Source organism: Peromyscus eremicus, chromosome 15 (assembly GCF_949786415.1).
Source record: "Peromyscus eremicus chromosome 15, PerEre_H2_v1, whole genome shotgun sequence".
NCBI classification, from domain to species: Eukaryota; Metazoa; Chordata; class Mammalia; order Rodentia; family Cricetidae; genus Peromyscus; species Peromyscus eremicus.
Window position 1 is genome coordinate 29,708,281 of NC_081431.1, and position 22,674 is coordinate 29,730,954.

Sequence of the window (22,674 nt, forward strand, 5' to 3'; positions counted from 1 at the left end):
CATCAAATCCTTTCCCTCGGGCTCAGGGAACTCTGTGGAAGAGGAGGCAGAAATAGTGTAAGAGCCAGAAGGGATGGAGGATCGACCCCAACAAGGCCTTCTAAGATGCACGTATAAAATTACAGAGACTGAGGCAGCATGCACAGAGCCTGCATGGGTCTGCACCAGATGGGGTCCTAGAGCTGAAAGGAGAAGTGGACACATGGCCCTAACCCAGAAGCTATCTCCAATTGATAACGACTTCAAATGAAAATTTGTTCTTCTCCAAGACAGTCTCACTAGGAAACAAACTATCCTTAAAGGGACATTCTTAATTTACAAATAGCTGGCTGTAACCTAGGCAATATACCACACAATTGGTCAATGATGTGACTCTATAAGGAATGTACTCCATAAGATTATAGTGAACTTAGAAAGTCTTGTCAGCAAGTGATGTCTTAGTGCAACCCATCACTCAAGCATCTGTGGTGATGCTTTGCTGGCAGTCATATGGACATAATACAGGTAATTATTGTGCACTGCGTAATACTTGATTTTGGATCACACATTTACTTTTATCATTAGTTTTACTATGCTTCTATTTACTAAAAAACTAGTTTGTCCTAAAATAGTATCCCGTGTTATATCTTTTATCCCTGTTATTAAGTGATGCATCCCTGCATATTATGTCCACAATATGTTTAGAGATATGTAAAAAAATAAGCTACAAGTTGTGGCTTAGAGGGGAGTGTGGGAGGCTCCTTTAAGCTGAGTGCAAGGTTGTGAATCTGAAGCCCTTTAGGAGAAAGCTCCCCAGCTCCCCAGCTCCTACTGGCTTTAACCATTGATCACAGGCCAGTACACCATTCCTCCCAAACAGCCTGGGTTACTCAGTGAGTCTATGTTCTGAAGCCACATTTCTGCACTCTGAAGGAGGTCGTAAGTCTGGATTCTTTCCTTTATTTTTATGAAGTTAGCATTGACCTGTTATTTCTAGACTTTAAAGAATCACATAATGCTGATAGTTAGTAAAACCCAGACATCCTCACATCAGTATCTCACTACAACCAGAGTGTTTTTCCTTTCTGTCTGGGGAGTGTGATGTGTTGGTAATGGAGGTGGTGAAGAAGGCAAATGGGCTCTTGTCTCCCTGGCAGTCCTTTACAAGTCCAGGAATTTCCCAATACTATAGAATTGATGAATTTAGATGTTGTAGAAGGACCAAGAAAATGTGGGGAGAGTGCAGTAGAGGTACAGCACAGAGGTGATGTGGAAAAGGTTGTAGCTCATAGTAGAGAGCTTGCCTAGAGTGAGTGAGGGCTTGAGGCGCAGCACAGCAGAGAGGGAGGGGGGAGAGGGAGAGAGGGAGGGGGGATGGTGAGGGAGAAAGGAGGAGGGAGGAAAAGAAGGAGGGAGGGAGATAGGGAGATACATACACATAGAGACAAAGATACAGAGACAGAGAGACACACAGAGACAGAGAGAGGGACAGAGAGAGGGAAACAGATAGGGGGAGAGAGAGAGAGAGAGAGAGAGAGAAGGAGAGACAGACAGAGACAGAGACAACAGAGAGAACAGATAAGTTACTGTTTAAGCTCAGGCTCTCCTCAGCCACAGAGGAATGCAGTGTTTGACTTCACCTGTCATACGATCCAGCTGTTTTAGGAGGCCATGGCTCATGTTTTTGTTGAACAGTCCTGTTGCTATTTTTAGTTGACATCACACAGACACGGGATCTCTTTGCAGACATCATTCAACTCTGCCGCTGGCTGGTGTCAGTGGAGCCAGTATAGTGGGCTCAGTTCTGGTGAGCCGGCTTTACACCAGGAACATGGATTCTTTCTCCACGAGCAGTGCACTCCAGCCTGCTCTTGTCCATCCTCGTCTTGTGCTGTTTTCCTGGGTGTTGTTGTTTCAGGAGTAAATAAGCAGAGGAGAAACTGGGAACGACTAGTCCAGTCTGAGAGGCAGGCCATTAACTTCTCATTCACTCAAATTCGAAACTGTTGCCTTAAGTGAGAGACAGCATCTTTGGGAAGTACTGAGTTAGAGTTAGAAGTTTGTGATGCTGCCTCTCACTGGCTCGTCCACATTGTCTAAGTCTAAAATGAGGGAGCTAGGCAGTGATCTCAATCTTCTCAACAAGCTGTCCTTTACTGGAAGGCTGACACACAAAGAATACTTTAGATTGTACATTGAATTACTCCAGGTTGTTCGCCAGTTCCCTTTTGCTCACAGGATGTTGTGAACTCTTTCATTTCATGTTCGATACCCGGGTAACTTAGCTCCGGTGCATCTTGCACCTCTGTGACAAGTTGGTATGGGTGCTTCTCTCCATGGATGCCCGTGTCCTTCTGCCTTTGTGCCTTTGCTTTGCTCTTCCCTCAGACTGGAGTGTTCTTTCTTTTTCTTTCTCTGTCTTGGGCATTCCTTAAGGATGCTTCACACACCGTTTCCTCCACAAGTTCTGTTTGGCTCCCTCAGATCATCTCTGTTGTATGAACTTTCTGCTTTGTTCCAGGATTTATTGCCTTATCTTGACTGTTGGTTTCTGTATTTATTGAAGGAAGGCCTGCTTTCTTTTCTCATGTTAGTCTCATTTCCCCTACTTATTCTATACCTAGTGCAGGCTCTTGAACGTATAATGTCCTTATCAAATTATATGTAAGTAGTAAGTTTAGCTACAAAGAGGGTCAGCAAGAGACTATTAGAAAAAACAAATATCATCTGAAATGCTAGAAAATGTTCCAGCTATATGTATGCATATGTGATATATATGTATGTATGTATATGATATAATCCTAACAGTTGGAAAGCAAAAACAAGAAGATGTTACGTTTGAAGCTAGCCTGGTCAACATAGACTCTGTTTCAACATCCCTTTCCCCCAAGGTCTCTGTTGATTATTTATTAATACCATAGCCTTGTTTTATCATGTCACTAATATTTTTAAGATTTCACAATTCACAGGTTTTTCTCTATGTGATGACATTTCTTACCTCTAAGAACCTCTGGAACCCCACATAATGTGATGTAATGCTGACATTAACCATTTAGATTTATCAGGGACTCTATGAGATCAGAGTCTAGCAAGGGGGCTGGAGAGATTGCTCTGTGGTTAAGAGCACTGGCTGCTCTTCTAGAGGACCTTGGTTTAAATCCCGGCACTCACAGAGTAGCTAATAACTCCACTCTTCTGGCCTCTGTGGGCACTGCATGCATGTGGTACATATACATGCAGGCAAAACACCCATCCACTCAAAATAAAGATAAAGAAATCTTTAAAAGAGAGTCTCTAACAAGAATGACCTAACTTCAGATGCTGGTCCCTACCTCAGCGATCATTTGGAAAGTCTTTAATTTGCTATGTTTGGAGGTTCCTGGCCCATCCTCAGGCTTGATTCTTTCTGCAATGATTGACAGAACCAAGGAAAGAGCCATAATTGCAATTGTACCTGACGTAGATCAGGACCTAGTAGACTGAAGAGGACTTCAAAGCTGGGCTGGGGTCACGACACGGTGTTCCTTCCTCATGGAGTTGGAGAGCATTCATCATCAGGAAGCTCACCTGAGCCTCACAGTGTAGGGTTTTTACTGAGGTTTCACTAGATAGGCATGGCTGATTGACTCATTGGCCACATAGCCAAATTTGATTTCTAGACATAAGTTCAAAACTTTGAACATTAGTTCAAAGTTAATCACATGGCTGGCCTTTCTTGGTGCCCACACCCTCTTCCTGAGTCATCTTTTCTGAATGGGCTTGGATGTGGTTCAGGGGCCGACTAGGAAAACTTGACCTTCAGGCAATTCTAAGAGTTCATAAGGATCTTTCCCGGCAGCCAGTGGATGAAGATGAGGGAAATTGTTTATTAAATAATAGTGGGTAGTAAAAGTATTATTATTATTATTATTAATGATGATGATGAGGATAATAAAAGTATTCTCCTCATTCTGTAGGTGACATTAAGGGTGATGAAGTGAGTTCTGTGAGTCACAGGGCTGTGACTCATATAGTGATGCTCCAGAGCTCTGGCCCCTGGACCTCTGACCTCAAGTTTCTATTTCTTTCTAATGCCCATGGTGAATCCCCAACAGTCAGGGTAATTTCCTGTCATTATTGTCATTGTAACCTTCAAATGTCTCTTGCTAGCTGTATTAGGAGCTACATGTGACTCTGTGAACCATGATTACTGTTCTCAATGGCTATCAAGTGCTCCTCCTCCTGGGGGAAGAGCCCATTGATGCTCAGAGTATGGAACTGGCAGCCCCAAAATCAGGATGCTCATTCTATGACAAGTACTTACAGCTTTGCAGACTTTGAAGGTGAGCTGCAAGCTAATGATGGCCCATTTGTTGAACTCTGGGGAAGAGAAGAGCAGAAGCGGCATAAATATCCAACTTAAGTGGTCTTTTCGGTGGTAGGGGAATCTCTACTCATGGTCAGAGGATTTTTTAGAAGTCTGTTTACTTCACCATCTAATCTATCCATTTTATCTGTCCATATGTGTTTCTAGCTACTTGCCTATCATACACGGAACAGCTCCAGGAGTTTCAAGGGCTGGGTTGTCTATAACCTGTTTCCTAGAGTGACAACCGTATAGGTAAGGTTCAAGGTCCCAGGCACAGCTGAAAGATGAGTGAATGGTTTTTCTAATGTTGTTCCTTTTATCTTTTTCTTTATTTGTATGTACATGTTCAGTGTGTACATATGTATATGTCCATGTGTATGTACGTGTGTACATGAATGTGTGGAGGCCAGAGGTGATGTTGAGAGTTTTCTCAATAACTCTCTATTTTAAGACATAATTTCTTACTGAATCTGGAGCTCACTGATTTGGCTAGACAGGTAGGCCAACAAGCCCTGGTGACCCTCCTGTCTTTGCCTTCCCAGTGTTGGGAACATAGGTGCGTGCTGTCACATCCTGTCTTTTCTTCTTTGACGTGGTGTTCCAGTTTCCTTCTGATGCTGTGACAAAAGCAACTTAGGAGAGAAAAGGGTATATTTGACTTACACTTCCAGGTTACAGACCTGAAGCAGAAGCCATGGAAAAGCACTGTTTAATGTCTTGTTCTCTGTCTTCTGCTCAGCTGCCTTTCCCATACAGCCCAGGACCTCTTGCCTAGGGTTGATACCGCCCATAGTGGGCTGGGCTCTCCTACAACAACTATCAACTGAGAAAACACCTCACAGACATGCCCACAGGTCAATTTGATTGAGGCAATTCTTCAACTAAGATTCCCTCTTCCCAGGTGAGTCTAGGTTGTGCCAAGATGACAATAAAAATTATCCAGGACGTTTTAGGTGATGGCCATCAAACTCTGGTCTTCATGCTTGCATGGCCAACACTTTACTGACTGATCTATCTCTTCAGCCCCTAAGTTTCCTATTCCCTTCTTTTCTAGTTTTCAGATAATAAAAAAAAAAACAAACAAAACAACCCCCCTAAAAAAAACCCCAAAACCATCAAAAAAGCCTTCTTTTAGTAAATGGAGACATAGTTATTTTTTTTAGAATACTTACTATAGGTCAGGCACAATTCTATTGGTATCTCCAGTTACACACATAACCCTTGCTGTTATATATACTGCACACTCCGTTTGAAGAAACTCAGATGGTATTCCTTTAAAGAACTTCTCAGAGTCTCCCAGCCAGCAAGACTAGGTCTCAAACCCTGGCAGCCAGATACCTGCCCCTGTGTTCTGTATCCACTCACTAAGCTGTTTTATTAAACAAAATGAACGTCTGCTTTGAAAGTTAGGTTAAGATTCTGGCTTTGTTTCTTAGGGCTCATATGACCTTAGTGAAGTATAAACTGTTGGCGCCTTTATTTATTGTCTCTTAAGCAGGGTAGGCAAATCCTTCCTGAACACCGTTCCAGAAGGATGGAATGAGAAATGTGTGTATTGTAGTGTGCTTGCTGCTCATTCTCCCTGCTCCACAGGACAGGATACGGGAGGACATTAGAAGGCTTGCCACAGTCCCTGAGAGGCCCATCTTTAGCTTTTGGGGTGTCATCTGGTTATTATCTTTCGGACAGTGACCCCAGCAGAAATGACCTCTCTCAAATGTACCAGGGACAAATAACTGGCCCCAGCTCCTTACCACAGCACCACAGCTGTGCCCAAGTCACTTCCGGGGAAGAGCTGGCATTTTTCCACACGCCCCCCCTCCCCCACTCCCTACCCCCACCCCCCGCGCCCCACAACCAATTCAAGACTGTGCTGCCAAAGCCCGGTATGGTGAACACTACTGTAATCCTAGCACTCGGGAGGCAGAGGCAGGTGGACCTCTGAATTTGAGGCCAGCCTGGGCTATAGAGTGAGTTCCAGGACAGCCAGAGCTATACAGAGAAACTCTGTCTCAAAGGAAGAAAATAATAAAAAAAAAAAAAAAAAGACAGAACTGCAGTGCCTGGAAAATCCCACATGTTAAGTCGCAGTACATTCTTACCCCCTTCAGCCATTTCCCTTTCTGTTCGACTTGCAACACCTTCAGCAGCAAAGAGATTGTAGGCAGGGGTAGTGACCTGGGTCTTTTCAGCTGGAAAGCCCGGCATAGACCAAAGTGAGGCACAGTCATCTCCACCTAGCTCACGGCACTGCTCGGCACAGTGAGTGGTGCTCACAGGACCTAGGCTGGAGGCTTACTTCTCTGGGTTTTATGACTTCTTAAGGAAATGCCACAGAGAAAGATTTTTCTCAACTCTAAAGGCCAAGTTCAAGTTCTAGGGCGTCTCTGTGGAGTTTCCCTGTTCCTCTAACACAAAGGATCTCCGCACTGTCTGATCAACTGCTTTGTGCTGCTTGATTTCCAGCTTTGTGTGTGACTGCTAGGGTCGGTCACAGACTCCGTAAGCACAGAGCTGTTGCCTTCTTCCTTTCTTGGTTGAAGACCAAGATCTTCGGTTGGCACTTGGCTGGTTAATGTTTGATAGATGACTATTGCAGGGAATGTGCATGCCCGACTGCCATTGTGTCTTCTTATAACTGGTGTTGTTCTAGAACTTTCTGTTTATTTCAGAAGTACTTCACTAGGTGCTTACAGTGATGTTCCTTACTTCCTTTTTTTCTCCCATTTCACCAAACATGAAGACAATCTAGCAGAAGGAACACAGTGAGGGAGCAGACAGACTTTGTCACCAGAAACTGTTCTGTGGTGACCCTAGGCAAATGGCTTACTATCTACAGTCTTAGTTTTCCACCAGTAAACAAGGACAATAAAATCCAGAGCTTCAGCTAGCTCATGTAGCGCTTCTGTGTGAGTTAGAAATTCAATACTTTTGGCCTGTGGGACTGAAGCTTGGCAAGCTGAATGTGAACTTGATTTGAGCCTCCACTGGCTCCCTCAGCTGGCGCATCCTGTAAGATCATTCCGGGCAACCCTTAAAGGACCTTCCTCCCAGGGCTGGCCTGGGCCTCTATGGGCCTGTATGGGAAGAACCTGCCTTGCTTTTGTGCCCGGTAGGAAAATAACACCATGCTACTTACAGCACAATTTACCCTTCCTCTAGCTTTATCACCAACCCCGGCTCCCGCTGATCCCAAGTTCTTTAGCCCTCACTGTAGAACATCATAGACAATATAGAATCCTTAACAAAACTTTCTCTGTGTCTTCCCATGTCCCCTTCTGTGTCCAATTCAAGAGCCTTTCTTCTCCTCCTTCCCCCACATAAGTTTCTTCTGGAAAGAAGTTGACCTCAGCAGTAGAAGCCTTATCTTTTAATTGTAGACTAACAGATCTCTGCTCACAGAGAGCTGATGCATATTAGCACATGCACCTTAATACACGTGGGAGATGATTGGGAAATGTACTCATTTCCTGACCACAGGGGTTCATAAGGAGACACAAGGAGAACCAGAGATTCCCCAGAAGAGCTGTTATATTACACTGAAATAGACCCTCCTAGTACCATTATACATGCACAGCAGTTTGATAAGCCTACCCATAACAGACTAAAAAAAAAAATCAATACACTTTCATCCAAGCAATGTACATACAACATTTTCTTAGATCCTCTATCCTGAGGCCTACACAGGCCTGGTTTGTGGTTTGTGTCACTCCCTCCCTCCCTCCCTACACACACACACACACACACACACACACACACACACACACACACACACACACTTCTTAAGAGAACGTTTAGGATTGCTTACATGTCCTAAAGCTCTCATTTGCAGAATACTGGAGAGCAGAGTGTGGGGGGAGAGCAGATGCTAATTGCATCCTGGAGTCTTGATGCACCCTGCATCCTGAACAGAAGCCACGCAGAAGCCCACGGTGACAGAGGTTTCAGGACACTGGGATTCCTCAGCTTCACCAGAATCCCAGAGGCTCACGAGGATTGCTAGTGGCAGAGAAGACAGTTGAACTTTTTCCCCCGTGGTGACAGATGTAGTTTAGAGGGTTGGAATTTTAGATGTTGAGTAGCCCAGGGGACAAAGCAAATCCTGAATAAAGAAAGGAGAGGTCCATTCTCCTTGTTCATCTTGGTTAAATTTGGACTATATTTTTGTTATTCTATTGTTAGCATAACAGTGACTAAGTGCTGGGCCAGGAAGGTAGATGGCCTAGATTTAAATCTTATTACCATAGACCTCTTGCTGTAAGGACAAGGGCAAATTATTTTTTGATGTCTCAGATTCCTTTTCAGTAAAGTGTGGGTAGCAATGATCCCCATCTATCAGATTATCAGTAGGGCTGGATGTAATGATGTAGGTAGCACACTGAAGAAACGTTAGTTGTTAGCTGATTATTGCTTCAGAACTGATGATGAGAGGCAAGAGGATTTTCTTGTAACTCAAGAAAGGCTCATTTCAAACACAGTTTCTCACTGAATGCGTTGTTCAGAATTGTGGAGAGGTCTCTGCTTTGCAGCATTGCTGGAGTGTAAGGTCATGGATCTAATTCTAGTCTTTAGACTTGAATCCAGAGGCCTGGCAAATAGTTCTAATTCTTTACCAGACCAAAACTCTGGGCACTTCGGCTAATAAGAGGTCTTTACCTCGGTTCCCTAATCTATAAAGCAAAGGGATTGGTAAGATTAATTTAGATTCTTTCCAGCCACAACGCTGCAGGGATTTTTGTTTCCACTCAGTGTTTTTGGCTCAAGAAAGAGGCCAGCTTGAGTTCAGGGGAAGGCTCGGCGTGTCGGTCAGAGCTGGAAGCCCTGGTTGAAACTCCTCACAACTGAAGACATTAGTTTCAGTAACTTGAGGGAGTGAAGTTCAAAGTTCTATCAGCCTGGGCTTCTCCATCTCTGCCTGGGTGTGTGGAATGGCAAGAGGCTTCCGAGGCAGTCACACTAGTGTTGTGACTTATTCTGGCCCGAAGCTGGAAGCAGTGGCTGTCCTCACTGCTACCTTACCTCTCTTGTTTCCTAGCTCCTGGGGAGTTCTAACTGTTAAAAAGCCAATTTCAGACATTTAATCTGCCTCCAAAGCTGCACCATTTGGAACACTGCATTAGTGATACTTAATCTCCACTCCGAAGGCATTTAGTCTATGAAGATAAACTAGTCTACATGAAAATTAATCTATGTATACTAATTTCCTATAAAATAGAAATAATGTAATGAATAAGTGAGCAGAAAAAAAAAGATGTAGCCCATGAGGTTCATAAATCATTTATGATTAGAAATTCGCCACTCTGGTCAATTAGTCCCCAAAGACGTTATGACCATACTTTGATTTGTGAAGAGGTCAGTGGCATTTGATCTTGTTTTATGATGTAAATGGTTACTCAAGAGGAAGACAATGCGCCGGGCGGTGGTGGCGCACACCTGTAATCCCAGCACTCGGGAGGCAGAGCCAGGTGGATCTCTGTGAGTTCGAGGCCAGCCTGGGCTACAGAGCTAGTTCAGGACAGGCACCAAAGCTACAGAAAAACCCTGTCTCGAAAAACAAAAAAAAAACAAAAACAACAAAAGAGGAAGACAATGCATGCAGCACTAATTTGTGTCTTTCTAAACTCTCTCCCTGGGCAATTCCAAGTGATCTATTCTGTTTCCTCTAAGAGCTGTGGCAGATAGTCTGTCTTGGTGCTGCCTAAAATTATCAGCCCGGAAACCACAGTGTTGAAGTGTATTAAGGATCATTTCTCTTGGGTTGCATACAATATTAGTTTTTTTCCCTTGCTGTGCTAAAGTTAGTTACTGCATTAGTTACAGTATTAGTTTTTTATATTCTGCAGAGTCCAGTCAGAACAAGGTAGTCTCAGGCTAACCCACATCCTCCTCCAAGCACTGTGCAGCGGTGACTCATTGCAAGGGAAAGTCCGCTTCTCAGGTGTTAGTATGGTTGCAGAAAGGGTAACTGCCCCACATCCTTCTAGAAAACCCTAGGACCTCAGTGGTTTGATTTCTCTGCAGAGCTCTGAAAGAATTCGGCTCCACAGCCGAGCTAGGTATATTTGACCTCTACAGCCTGCTGCATCCTTGACCTCAAGCCTGCCTTGAGTTCTGCAGATGAGGAAGGGCGTTTCTAAAACCAGTGATGAGATAGGACTGGGCTGGGAGAGTCTTGGCATTGCCCATTGATTAACACATCCCAGACAGGGAAGCCACTGCAAAGCCATTTCTCGTATCAGATGGCTATGTGGGTTGGGAATAAAATTAAGGATAATGGTGGCAGTGCTGAATTGGAACAGTGGGACAAGGATCCAAACTCACTATCAAGGAGGTGAGTGATGTGTGAAGTATTGGAGCAGGTAGTTGAAGAGAGGGAACATGGGCAGAGGAAACAGGAGGCGTCAGTGGTGAGATGATCTCTGGGAGTGAGGTGACTTCATCTCTCTGCAGTGTGTTGAGGAGTGATGGGCAGAGGAGGAAGCTGGGTCATGTGATTTGATGTGTGGCTGGAGAGGAGCATATCATAGTCAAGATCTATGAGGGGACAATGTCATGGGGCAGCCACACATGTGGAATTTGACTTGGGCCACAGACCAAAGTGACAAACTGAATGTATTCAGATTTTCCTCTGTATTTTAGTTTCCTTCATATTAAATGAACTATTTATCACAAGCTGTGATTTTCCTTCTAGTGCTTATTACTATAGTTATTCTACATTTGTCTAACAGCTCACTCTTATCTAGACTCTTGTGTTCCACAAAGACAGGAATGACATCTGTTCCATTTTCTGTCATAACTCATGACCGGACGTGGTTTAATAGGTGTTTGCTGAATGAATGTAAATATTAAATAAATATTTCCCAAGCTTAGCATGGTGGTGCATGCCTTTAATCTCAGCATTCAGAAGGCAGAAGCAGCCAGATCTCTGAGTTTGAGGCTAGCCTGGTCTACTGAGTTAGTTCCAGGATATCCAGGTATACACAGTAAGAACTGGCCTTTAAAAGAAGTAAATATTCCCTTAAACTGACTGAGAGAAGGGGCTGAAATAACTGAGACGCTACTCCAAGTGACTTACAGCAGTAGTAGAATAGTGTACCAGAAGTAAGACACCGTGCACAGTGAGCCAGCAGAGCACCAAGATGCTCACGGAGAGATGGTAATGGTAGACCTGGTTCGCATGTGTCAATTACAAGGACTATAAATAAAATAATTCGTCAGTCTAGCAGGGGGTTGTGTGGAGCATGCAGGTGAAGGCTATGGTTTCTTTTCATTATGGAGTCAGGGGTGGTCTGATAACTTCTTAAAGCAGTGTTGTCAAACTTTTCTCCAGTGTACAGATTACTTAACCCTTTGAGAACAGCTCTTGAAGAATGAGAACTCTTTCTTTCTCTTACGGACTGAGAGGATATGAAGAGCTGGAAATTGGTAGAGGGAATGAAGAACATTTAGGGAGGAGAGAATGTTGTTAGTAAAATCATAGCTGCTGAGCACTGTAGATACTAGGATCATGGTTTGGAGTACATCAGGGCCAGAGAGGACTCGGGTCCTCTTATTCGAGTCCTTTGTTTCATAGATAAGGACACTGGGGTACTTGGAGATACACCTACCCTGTCAGCAGCCATGGAGCTGGTAAATGTTGGAAGGATTACTTAGACTGTGCTAATTGTCTCTGGGAACATTGAGTACACCCATTGTACCATGGCAGAGCAGCCCGAGAAGTAAGTCGGTGATCATCAACAGTCAGAGAAACTGAGCCTTTGGAAGGCAAGACATTTTTCTAAACTCACATTGTGTCTGATGAGCTGAGCTGGGGTTTAATCCTGGGATTCTGATGATCCAAAGCATCAGCTCTTAGCTGTGTTCTGTTATGATCTGCCCAGGTCTTTCTCAGAGGTTTTAAAAGCTGTTGCTAGGAAATGCAGGGTGAGGATCACAGTACAGAAGTCAGCTGAGGAGCTGGAGTTCTTCATCCCGTGATTTTAAATGCACAAGGAAGGGAGAGGCTTTTCTGTTACAATACAAAGTTAACATCAGGAATTCTGTTGACCTGAACAAACTTCTATTCATTTGTTTGGTTTGTTTATTTTATTAAAATATTAAAAAAAATTACAGAGGAATCTTAAATATCACTTTGAGTGAAGACAACTTATTTAATTGTGATTTTTTTTGTCAGCTTTAACTGTAAACTCAATTTGAGTTTTGATCACATTGACTTTGATCTTCTGGCCATATGACCAATAATATCAGCTAATACATACCCAGTGCTATATCCAGCCAGGCCCAGTCTGTGCACACGTTACTGTGTGTGTTCTTTCCACTTGTGTATAGTGTATGCTCTGCTTTTATTTCTATCTTAAAGGTGTGGAACTAGAAGAGAAAGGAACTGAGCGTATTGACCGATAGTTAGAAAACTAGTAAGTAGGTGGTGGATCCCAGTGGGAGCCTGGGCAGTCCTGACCAGCTGTAAGTCTAGAGCTCAGGGTAGGCAGTGAAAAGTATTAATGTGGTGGATCTTTAGAGCCTCTACTAAGTGGAAATGACCTGGGTTAGCACATTTTAGTTACTGCTCTTCTTCTACTCCTGATATGGTAAACTGTGGCATTACTTCTATTTCTGAGAATTTTTCTTGTTCTACTTTGGAAGTTTAGAAAAGTGTGGAAAATCCCATCACTGTCCTAGACATCTGCAAGCTCTCTGGCTACGTACACTTAGCTTCAGCCAGTTCTTCCAGGTGCCATCTGCAGTTAAAAGTTACCTCCCATGCCGGGCGGTGGTGGTTATGCCTTTAATTCCAGCACTCAGGAGGCAGAGGTGGATGAATCTCTGGTGAGTTTGAGGCCAGCCTGGTCTATAGAGTGAGTTGCAGGACAGCCAGGGCTGTTACACAGAGATGAAACCCTGTCTTAAAAAACCCAAACCCAAACCCAACCCAAACAAACAAACAAACAAACAAGCAAGCAAACAAACAAACATCACCATCTGACAGATTTACATGGGCAGAGCCATCAATCAACTCCTGAGCTTTTATTTCCAGCGGGCCATCTGAGGGCTCCTGTACAGTTTGCTGGTGCCATTTGGTGGAACTGTATTTTACCTGGGTGTACACAACTACATCTATGTCTCAGTATCTTGTAGCAGTCATCTCCTCTGTCTGAGGTGTGGGAGAACTAAGTACCAGGAAGTAAAGAGGAGAGGAAGGTAAATTGTCATGAGAGCTTAAATGTCAAGGAAGACACTAAAGGTACTAAAGACACTAAAATGAGAACAATGTTAAAGCTCCAGGATAAGGGCTCCCAGCACCTTCAAACATTCTTCAGCTACTGAAGGATTTTCAGTGTCATATATCTGTGACATTTGGATGCAGCAGCATTTTCCTATGTCCTCTGTCGCTAATAATACAATGCCAGGCTGGCTAATTTATCAACAAAAAAAGGACTATTGTGGTCCATCCCTTGATGGGTCTTTTTGCTTTCAGAGTTCACGTGTATAACAGGTCAGCACATGGTAAGAGACTGGAATGGAACATGACAGAATTAGCCAAAATGGCTTTTATATCACAACCTCTCCAGGAAGAATAAATCAATCCATTAATCTTGTGAATGAATTGGCATAGTCATGAGGGCAGATTACCTTCTAAAGGCATTCACTGGTCCAATTTCTTAATATCTCATAATAAGAAATACATTTCAACATGAGCTACACACTAAATTCAAACCACAATGGTCAGCATCTGGCTATCCCAGGTAATGCCCATGGCATCTAAGCGGGTCTGGACTTTGGAAAGAGGAGGAAAATTTATGTGGTAGCTAATGCAAGCCAGATGGTTCTGTTCTTATTTTAAAATTAAGGTACTGTCAAACACAAAGGAACCCCAGAGTCACACGAGGATGGAGTATACTTGGGGGCAGCTGTTTCCTGTCGTAGCTAAGAGAGTTTAGAAAGGGCCTGAGCACAGAGAGTATGCAGAATGGAGGCTGATACAAAGTGTGTTGTGAGCAGGGAGAGGAGAGGATGTTGTGGGGTTCACTCCTTAATATGAGGGAGTGCTGTGTGTAGACCTGAGTGCCTTGGGACTCTAACCTCTGCCTGGTCCTTGCTTTGATATGAAGTCTTCTCAACTCACATTTAACTAAATTTCATCTACTTGCACCTTCATCTCCATCAAACAATTGACTCCCCTATTTCTTTCTGTTTCTCTCCTTGTGTGAGGCCTCCAGAAGGCCAGGGGAGAGTGGGACAGCTGGGTCTCTCCTTTGACATTTCCAGATGTAACACAACACAGGATGCTTGAAAACCTTTGTCCTTAGAGTGATGCATCCAGCCTCTTGTGAGATGAAGGGTGTCACTCCCTACTGTTTCTTCTCTTTTTGACACAGAGAAATCACCCCATGTCTACAGTTTATCCTTCTAGGAGTCATTTCATGGGCCACCCAAATGTCTTCTCCTGTTTGCATAATGGCCTGACTAGAGGGATATATATTAGTAACTGTAGCTAGAGTTTTCCTGCCTGGCCCATGGTCAGAGCAAATCTCTCTCACCTGCCAGTCCCACAGCCGCTCCGACCCAACCAAGTAAACACAGAGACTTATATTGGTTACAAACTGTATGGCCGTGGCAGGCTTCTTGCTAACTGTTCTTACAGCTTAAATTAATCCATTTCCATTAATCTATACCTTGCCACGTGGCTCTTGGCTTACCAGCATCTTCACATGCTGTTTGTCATCGTGGCAGCTGGCAGTGTCTCTCTGACTCAGCCTTCCACTTCCCAGCTTTATTTTCCTCCTTGTCCCGCCTATACTTCCTGCCTAGCCAATAGCCAATCAGTGTTTTATTTATTGACCAATCAGAGCAACACATTTGCCATACAGAACATCCCACAGCAAGTAACCTTTTTAATGTCTGGTACATGGTCTGTCACATAAGCTCCTTAATGGGAGGAATTATTTATTTGGCTTATAGTTTAAAAGGTGTCAGTCCACCTTGGCAGGAAAGAGCATGGCGAAGTGGAACAGTTTAGGACATGATGGACCAGGAAGCAGAGAGAGAAGGGAATCTAGGAACAGGCCAAGACAGACAGTCTGCAAACGCATGATCCCAGTGCCATACTTCCTTTAACTAGACCCCATTGCTTGCCATTTACCACCTCCTAATAGTGAATAATGCCTTTGTATTGTGAATCCATTGAGGGGAATTAATCCATTGATTAGGTCAGAACCCTCATGATCTAATTATCTAGAAACTATTACACATACACACACACACACACACACACACACACACACACACACACACAAAGAGAGAGAGAGAGAGACAGAGACAGAGAGAGAGACAGAGAGAGAGAGAGAGAGAGAGAGAGAGAGAGAGAGAGAGAGAGAGAAAGGACTGCTTCATCAATCCACTAAGAGTATCTTCATCATACCCAGTTGACAAAATCAGCCACCCAAAGTGGTCTCTTCACCCTTAAGATGCATTATGTCTGTTGGTGTTAGGAGGTTCCAATGGAGTTGAACTAGCTGGAGTGTAAAAAAGCAGTTTAGCCTGGGTTGCCTGAGTCTGTATTGTGAAGTAGGAATGCTTTCTACTCGGCTGAATTGTTGACTTGGTTTCTGGAGCCACCAAGAACATAAAAACAACCAAAGGAGAAAGTCCACACATCTTGACGCTTCTTCTCTCCATCAACCTCCCCCTTTATGCACCAAAGTCTGCTTTTCCCGAAGCAAGCTCCTGCAGGATCCATGCTCTCCACTGCACTGTTACAAAATGAATGTTCGAGTTAAAGTGAACGTGAGAGTTAAAATGGAAAGATCAAGAACATTGGCGGCCTGTGGTTGAGTGTGAGATAGCCAAGCTACTAGACAAGGGCAGGGCTCTGAAAAAACAAACAAACAAACAAACAAACAAATTAAACAACCAGAGTGAGTTCTTGTAGTTTCTAACTGGCTCTCATGAAGACCCAGCCCACCTAAGCATACCCAATGCTCTACTGTCTTTTCACTGAGGAGTAAACCCAACTTTATGGGTAGTTATACCTTTGTACAAAATTTGGTATCTAGTGCATTTGATTGTAACAGATTTAATGTGGGTAAGGACAGCTCTAGGAAAGCCTTTGCTGATTTCAGGAAAGAGAACACCACAGACCACCCAAGAGTATGCAAAAGTTGGAAGAACGGTAGTCCAAGCCTTGCCAGTACAGATGGTGGAGGTGGCCCTTGATTGTTGCTGTTCAGAGCTGTGTGCCTTCCAGTCTTGAGAGCTAACGTACTTTCTGTTTTTGCTTTCTTGGCTGCTGAAGAATCTTAGTTACTGGTTCACTGTACCAGGCCTGATGTGAACTCTTCTCCATTGGGAACACAGAAATAAGATTACCATGGTTGTGATTGGCAGGAACTTGGAGGAAAAATGTCTCTTCACCCCTAATACTACCAAGAAGCTCATTCTAACTTGATTTCTGCCTCTTTAGTATCTTTTCTGGATTTTCCAATCAGCATCTCAGCACAAACTGCTGCCTCCTGTCTAGAAGAAGTCTCATTTGAAGGCCCATGTCCCTTGAACTTCTGGTTCTTTTCTCTGCTCACCTTTGTGGCTGCATTCTTCAAAGGGGTTATCTCTAACTATCTTCATTTCCTCTTATCACCCTGTCTCCTGAATGCACCACTATCAAGTTTCTTTTCCCTTCATCACTCAGAAAACAAAACGAAATGAAAGGCTGACCTGCTTTTGTCAAGGTCAGCAGTTACTAGGGTGAAAAAAATTTTTTTTTCTCCTTGCTCAGATTAGTCAAAGCTTGTACCCAACACTTGGTTGTATTTTAATCACCAAAAGCTTTAGGCTTCACAAAAAAAAACCAAACCAAAACAAAACAAAAAACCCTGTTGATTTGGGCAATGATATCACCATGCTATCAACCACTTACTGTGTTCCAAACCCCATGGTCAACTCTCAATTTTATTTCCCTTAATCTATCTCACTCAATACAGGGAATCTCCCTTTTGAGCTAGTATTGCTGCCTTCTCCGGCCTCTGGGGGCACCATTTTCTTTCCTGTAATGAGTGAGAGGTAGCTCCACACTCTCCTCTTTCCTTTCCTTCTTTCTTTTACGTCTTTGAAGGCTGGTCTTCAATGTTGATATTCATTTCAGGTTCAAAGATCCCATCAACTTTCTTGTCTTTACTTTTTATTTCTTTTAGACAGAGTGTCACCACACAGCTCAGGCAGGCCTCAAATTTGTGCCAATCCTCTCTCTGCCTTTAGAACTGCATATGTGTGCCATCACCTACCTCATCTGTTCTACCATCTATTCTATCCTCTCTAACATTTCTATAGTAGAGGACACCCTACGACTTCATGCACTCCATTTTGGCCACCTACTGACTTGTCTTTTGCCTCCTACCTTGCCCCTCGCAACAGTCACAGACATTCTTGTGATGGCCTGTGAGGCTACCCAGGAATAAGTCTGCTTTCTTCTCTGATGTCATCACCCAGCACCCCATTCTGTGCTCACTTAGTCACAGCCATAGTGGCCTGCTTGTCAAGTCCATTGATTATGTTTCTATTCTACCTCAGTGTCTTTTCATTTTGGTATTTCCTCCTGGGATTTTCTTCACTTGTGTTTCCCCATGGCGTCATTTTATAACTTCTCTGTTCAAACTTCATTTTAGGATATTCCCTGATAGCCTTCCCTAAGTCCAACAAGATCACTGTCTTAGTTAGGGTTTTTATTGTTGTGAAGAGACACCATGACCATGGCAACTCTTATAAAGGAAAACATTTAATTGAGGTGGCAGCTTACCATTTAGAGGTTCAGTCCATTATCATCATGGTGGAACATGGCGCCATGCAAGCAGACATGGTGCTGGCTACATCTTGATCAGAAGGCAACAGGAAAGTGTACTGAGCGTCACACTGAGTGAAACTTGAGCAAAAGAGACCTCAAAGCCCACCCCCACAGTGACACACTTCCCCCAATAAGGCCACACCTACTTCAATAAGGCCACACCTCCTAATAGTGCCCCTCCCATTGGAGGCCATTTTCTTTCAAACCACCACAACCACCATTACTATTATCCCTTATAAGCCCCCTCTATCCTTCTGATTCTGTTTTTCTTTATTCCTTAACACTATATATCTCTTTGTTTTCTCTCTCCTCTACTTTAAGGCTTTATCTGCAACACCTAAACAGTTAATGACATATTATAACACATATTAGTTGTTTGTTGAATGAAATAATGTGTGAATTAATTGCTGCCCTTATCAATTATATTGGTGACATACTTTTCAAAAATGTTCTGATGTCTATCATCAAAAGACATAAAAGAAAGAAAAATAATAGTGGCTTTCTTTGATATAGAAAGATGACAAAAATCATCAAATTGTCCCCACATGGAGGAACATTTGTTATGTCACACTATTTGCGTCACCTACAGCAGGAGAATTGTTCAAGGGATGTAATCTGTATCAGAGTTTAAAATATTATAGTCATTGCACAGATAGGAAAGGAGTGCTGATAACGGCAAGACACAGGCAAAAATAGGTCAAAGGAATTCTTTCTATGCACATGTCCCACACGGTCAGGACAGGACTTGACTCTAAATATGATTCATGGGAGTTTTTGTTTGTGAAATTTTCAGCCAGTAAGAGACCTAAACCAGATCCAGGGAAGTGATGGAGTCTTTTCCTCTGACTATCTTCTTAATTTTTCCTGTCTCTCTATCCTACCTCACTATGAAGAACACTATAGAGTCGTAAGTGTGACTTTTAAGGAATATTCCGTAGTATAGGAAAGTGCTCACTCTAGAAAGCTAACAGAATAAATGAAAAGAGATAATCAGCTGCAGAGTTTCAAGGCATCTGGCTGAGGCTGCTGATTCATGGTCAAAGAATCCTCTTGGAAAGTTCCTGCAGCAAGATTATCTTGACTTTTAATCAAGTGTGTTGAGGGTGTTAGAGCACCCTGTTTGTCTATATGACAACTAGGGACGATTAACACAGTGGACTTTTGGGAACAGTGGGCTGTGTATAAAACTATTCTTAATCCTATTTTGTGCAGCTTATTAACATTTCAATAAATTGCTTCTCTGCCTTGTGAAACAATGATGCTCGCTTTAGATTCCCCCTTCTCTTCCTTCTTGCAGTTACTAGAAATAATAGTCTAAGTATGAACATTATTTGCTGAGAGTCCTGGAAGTATTTTTGAAATTTTAGTTCATCATAGAGGCCATGCTGACCAAATATCATATAGATCAACTTTATTCAAAAATCCACAAGCCAAAAACTCAAACTCTTAGATCCATTAAGTCAAAACTAAAAATTTGGGTTCTATCCTCCTTTGCTCTCTGATTCCATGATGCAGTCATTGAGATGAAGCTCATGAGAACATTAAAGATAATGTGACCATGCACGTATTTATCTCTTCCTCACTCTCAGTAGTTTTGGAATGCGATCTAATTTTTTAAACATTACCTATTACAAGTTCCTCTTTGGGAGTTCAAAGAGTTTGACAGGAAACAGGAGCAGTGCCAGAGTCCTGCGTGGCATTCTGTGTTGTCTTCCTCTGTGGGTCAGCAATGCCTTGTTGGGTAGAGGTTCACTTGGTTCCCGGCACTCCTGTTTCCCCATTCCTCCATCAATGTCACACTATCTTACATCCCCAGAAGCTGAGAGCTATCCTCATGTTCTAGTTTATGTCCACCTTCTCTTCTTCAAGTTCTTAACTCACTAGCTTCATATCTAAAAAGAAAGGTTTGTAAAGCTGTTTCTGGCCATGCATCCAAAGATAGATGTGGCCCCTCTCCTCTTCTTCCATGGCTCCTGGTCTTAGGGAGTTTGGAAAATCACATGAGACATGATGATTGGGACAGGTAGCAGAGGAAAGAAGGCAGTCATTTCTGGGACAAGAGCCTGTCCCTTCTTTATTATCCTTCTTCTCACTTGTTACACTTAATTTTCTCACCATATATTATCTCAACACATGTAATATCTGAGCTTATCTGTAAAATGAGTTCCAAACCTCCAGACTGCAGATATTTCACAGGAACACACCTTAAAGGTGTGATTTCCTATGGCTGCACCGTTTCATTATCAGCTTCTTGGGTAAAGCAGATCAGGTGACCATACAGGAAGCCCGGAGGAGGACAGAAATGAAAAGTTTGTGGCAAAGGCAGGGGACAGACATGATCTTGCATGGTGACCCTTCCCTTGTATCTCACACTGCCTCCTGAGCTTTCATCTTCTGATGCTACTGTGCCAGCCTAGCAGCAGTCCCACGTCACAGCCCCCCAGTCTTTCTTCACCGAGGGAACATGTGTAGGAAGTCAGGAGGTGTTGCAGTGAAAGGCTCTGTGGCTTTCAAGCAGGCAGCTGTGAGTGTAACCGAGTGAATGGGTACACATGTGTCAGGGTGTGTCATCTCAGTGGAGTCGGGGCGGGGGGAACAGTGCCATACATGGTGGGTTTCCCTCTCACACCATCTAACCGCTTCTAATTTTATACTGTCCCAGCCTTTGGGCCACTTGTAAATGTCACCACGCTCTCGCTGGCCTCTCTCTCATTCTCTTCCGTTGACCTTTTAGGACATTTTATGGGCAAGGCTTTTATTTAATAAGGTAGGATGAATGATGCAGGTTGTGAACCCCCTCAACACTGAGGGGTAGTGGGGCTGGAAACCATGTTGCTTACTTGCTTAAAAGAAACCCACTCTTCATAATGTCTATTTCTTGATTTTCCATATGGAATGATGTGGGCTCTCTTTTTTTTCCATCTTTCATGTTGATATGAAGGGGGAACGCCAATGTCGCCGAGCCGAACATTAATGGCTGGGTTAATCACTTCTATCAAAGACTCTTCCATTGTATATTCAGACTCTGTCTCCACATCAGTCATACATATGGGTGCAATGAACCGAAGACAAAGACTTCATTCGCCAAATTTTCTTTTTAGAGAGAGTGCTGTGTTTGTTTGGAAGAAACACTTTGACAAACTGCCTGGATTTGGAGGGTGTGGCTTCATGCTCATGCAACAAAATGTTCTCTCTAACTTCTAGGCCCCATAATAAAGAACAGAATGAGGGAACCAAGCAGAGAGCAAGAGTGACTCATGGGAGACTGTGGGTTGGGGGTGTAAAGTTACTGATCTGATAATTTTGAGGGATGTGGGGAGAATTGAACCTAGAATCTTTAGCTTGTTAGGCAAGTACTCTACCACTAAACTATATTCCCAGCCTCTTTTTAACTTTTAATGTTTAGAGAATTTCAGCCCTTTGAAGTCCCTCATGTGATGGGATGAGGCACAGAGCAGGGAAGGCTGTGACAAGCCATCAGCGTCTAAAAGAGAAAACGCAGGGAGAACCAGGACTGCAGGGTGACTTTTCCCAATGCCACATTAACGTCACCATGTCATTTATACCCATCGTTTCTAGCCTTGGGGTCATTGAATCAAATCAACTTCAACTGATAATTTTCTATCTAACCTATGCCTCTTTTGTACCCAACAGTGGTCAGTTCCGGAACTATAAAAATGAAAGAGACACTCATCAACTCCCTGGAGGAGCTCATGGTCTTTTAAAGGTGAGCTTACTGTTGTAGACAACATGGACCACGGAGATTGCAATTTTATAATTGTGTGCAGCAGACCAGAGGCTGATGGTGTTATACAGTCCATCAGAGGCAGGTGTGTATTGGGAGCATGGAATCCTTCCATTCCTAGGACGGTCTTTGTCCAGCTCAGATAGCTTAGAGATTGTGTGTCACCAGAGTCGACCTTAAGTATTTTCCTCAGAAAGTGTGGCTTTGGCTTGAAACAAATTCTTTTTATTTGTTTTTTATTTCCCAGGACTGTTGTTTCATAGGTCAGCTTGAACACTGGGTATCTGTATCCAGCTGAGAAGAGAAATGGAAGCTGGTATTAAGTAAGGGAGTTATTATGTCAACCCTCTGTCTACAGGACTTTGGGAGGGCATCCTGCTTCAATTTGTCCAGAGACGGCACTTTAAAATTTGCACGAAGGTGAAAGAAACTGACAGATGGCATTGCTGACCACAACACTCTCCCAATTCAGTGCAACCCACGGGGCTTATGTTTACTGCACAGGACCTCTTGGAAAACTAGGGACCATATGTTTAGCTTAAGAGAGAAATGACTCAGAAAATATGTTTATGAAACTTTGAAATGTTAGGACAAGAACGGATTTTAGAAAGCACAATGTTTAGCCATCTAATTTGCCATGTGTAAAAAAGGACTTTGCAATTTAGAACTTCATGGAACACTGGATATTATTCTGCTTACTTATCTTGTAGGTGAAGAAGGCAGTGTCTGGAGAGGTGAACTCAGCTTTCTAGAGGACATAGCTTCCTA

At 43.2% G+C, this 22,674-nt stretch overlaps 1 long non-coding RNA gene across 1 annotated transcript in view; it reads left to right on the forward strand.

Moving 5' to 3' along the window:
• Positions 1-21,899, forward strand: part of LOC131925476 (uncharacterized) — a 51,402-nt gene extending 29,503 nt beyond the window's left edge. The window contains exons 2-3 of the long non-coding RNA XR_009383261.1: positions 4,493-4,579; positions 21,816-21,899. This is a non-coding gene — a long non-coding RNA (uncharacterized LOC131925476). The remainder of the gene's footprint in view (positions 1-4,492; positions 4,580-21,815) is intronic.
• Positions 21,900-22,674: the final 775 nt, after the last annotated feature.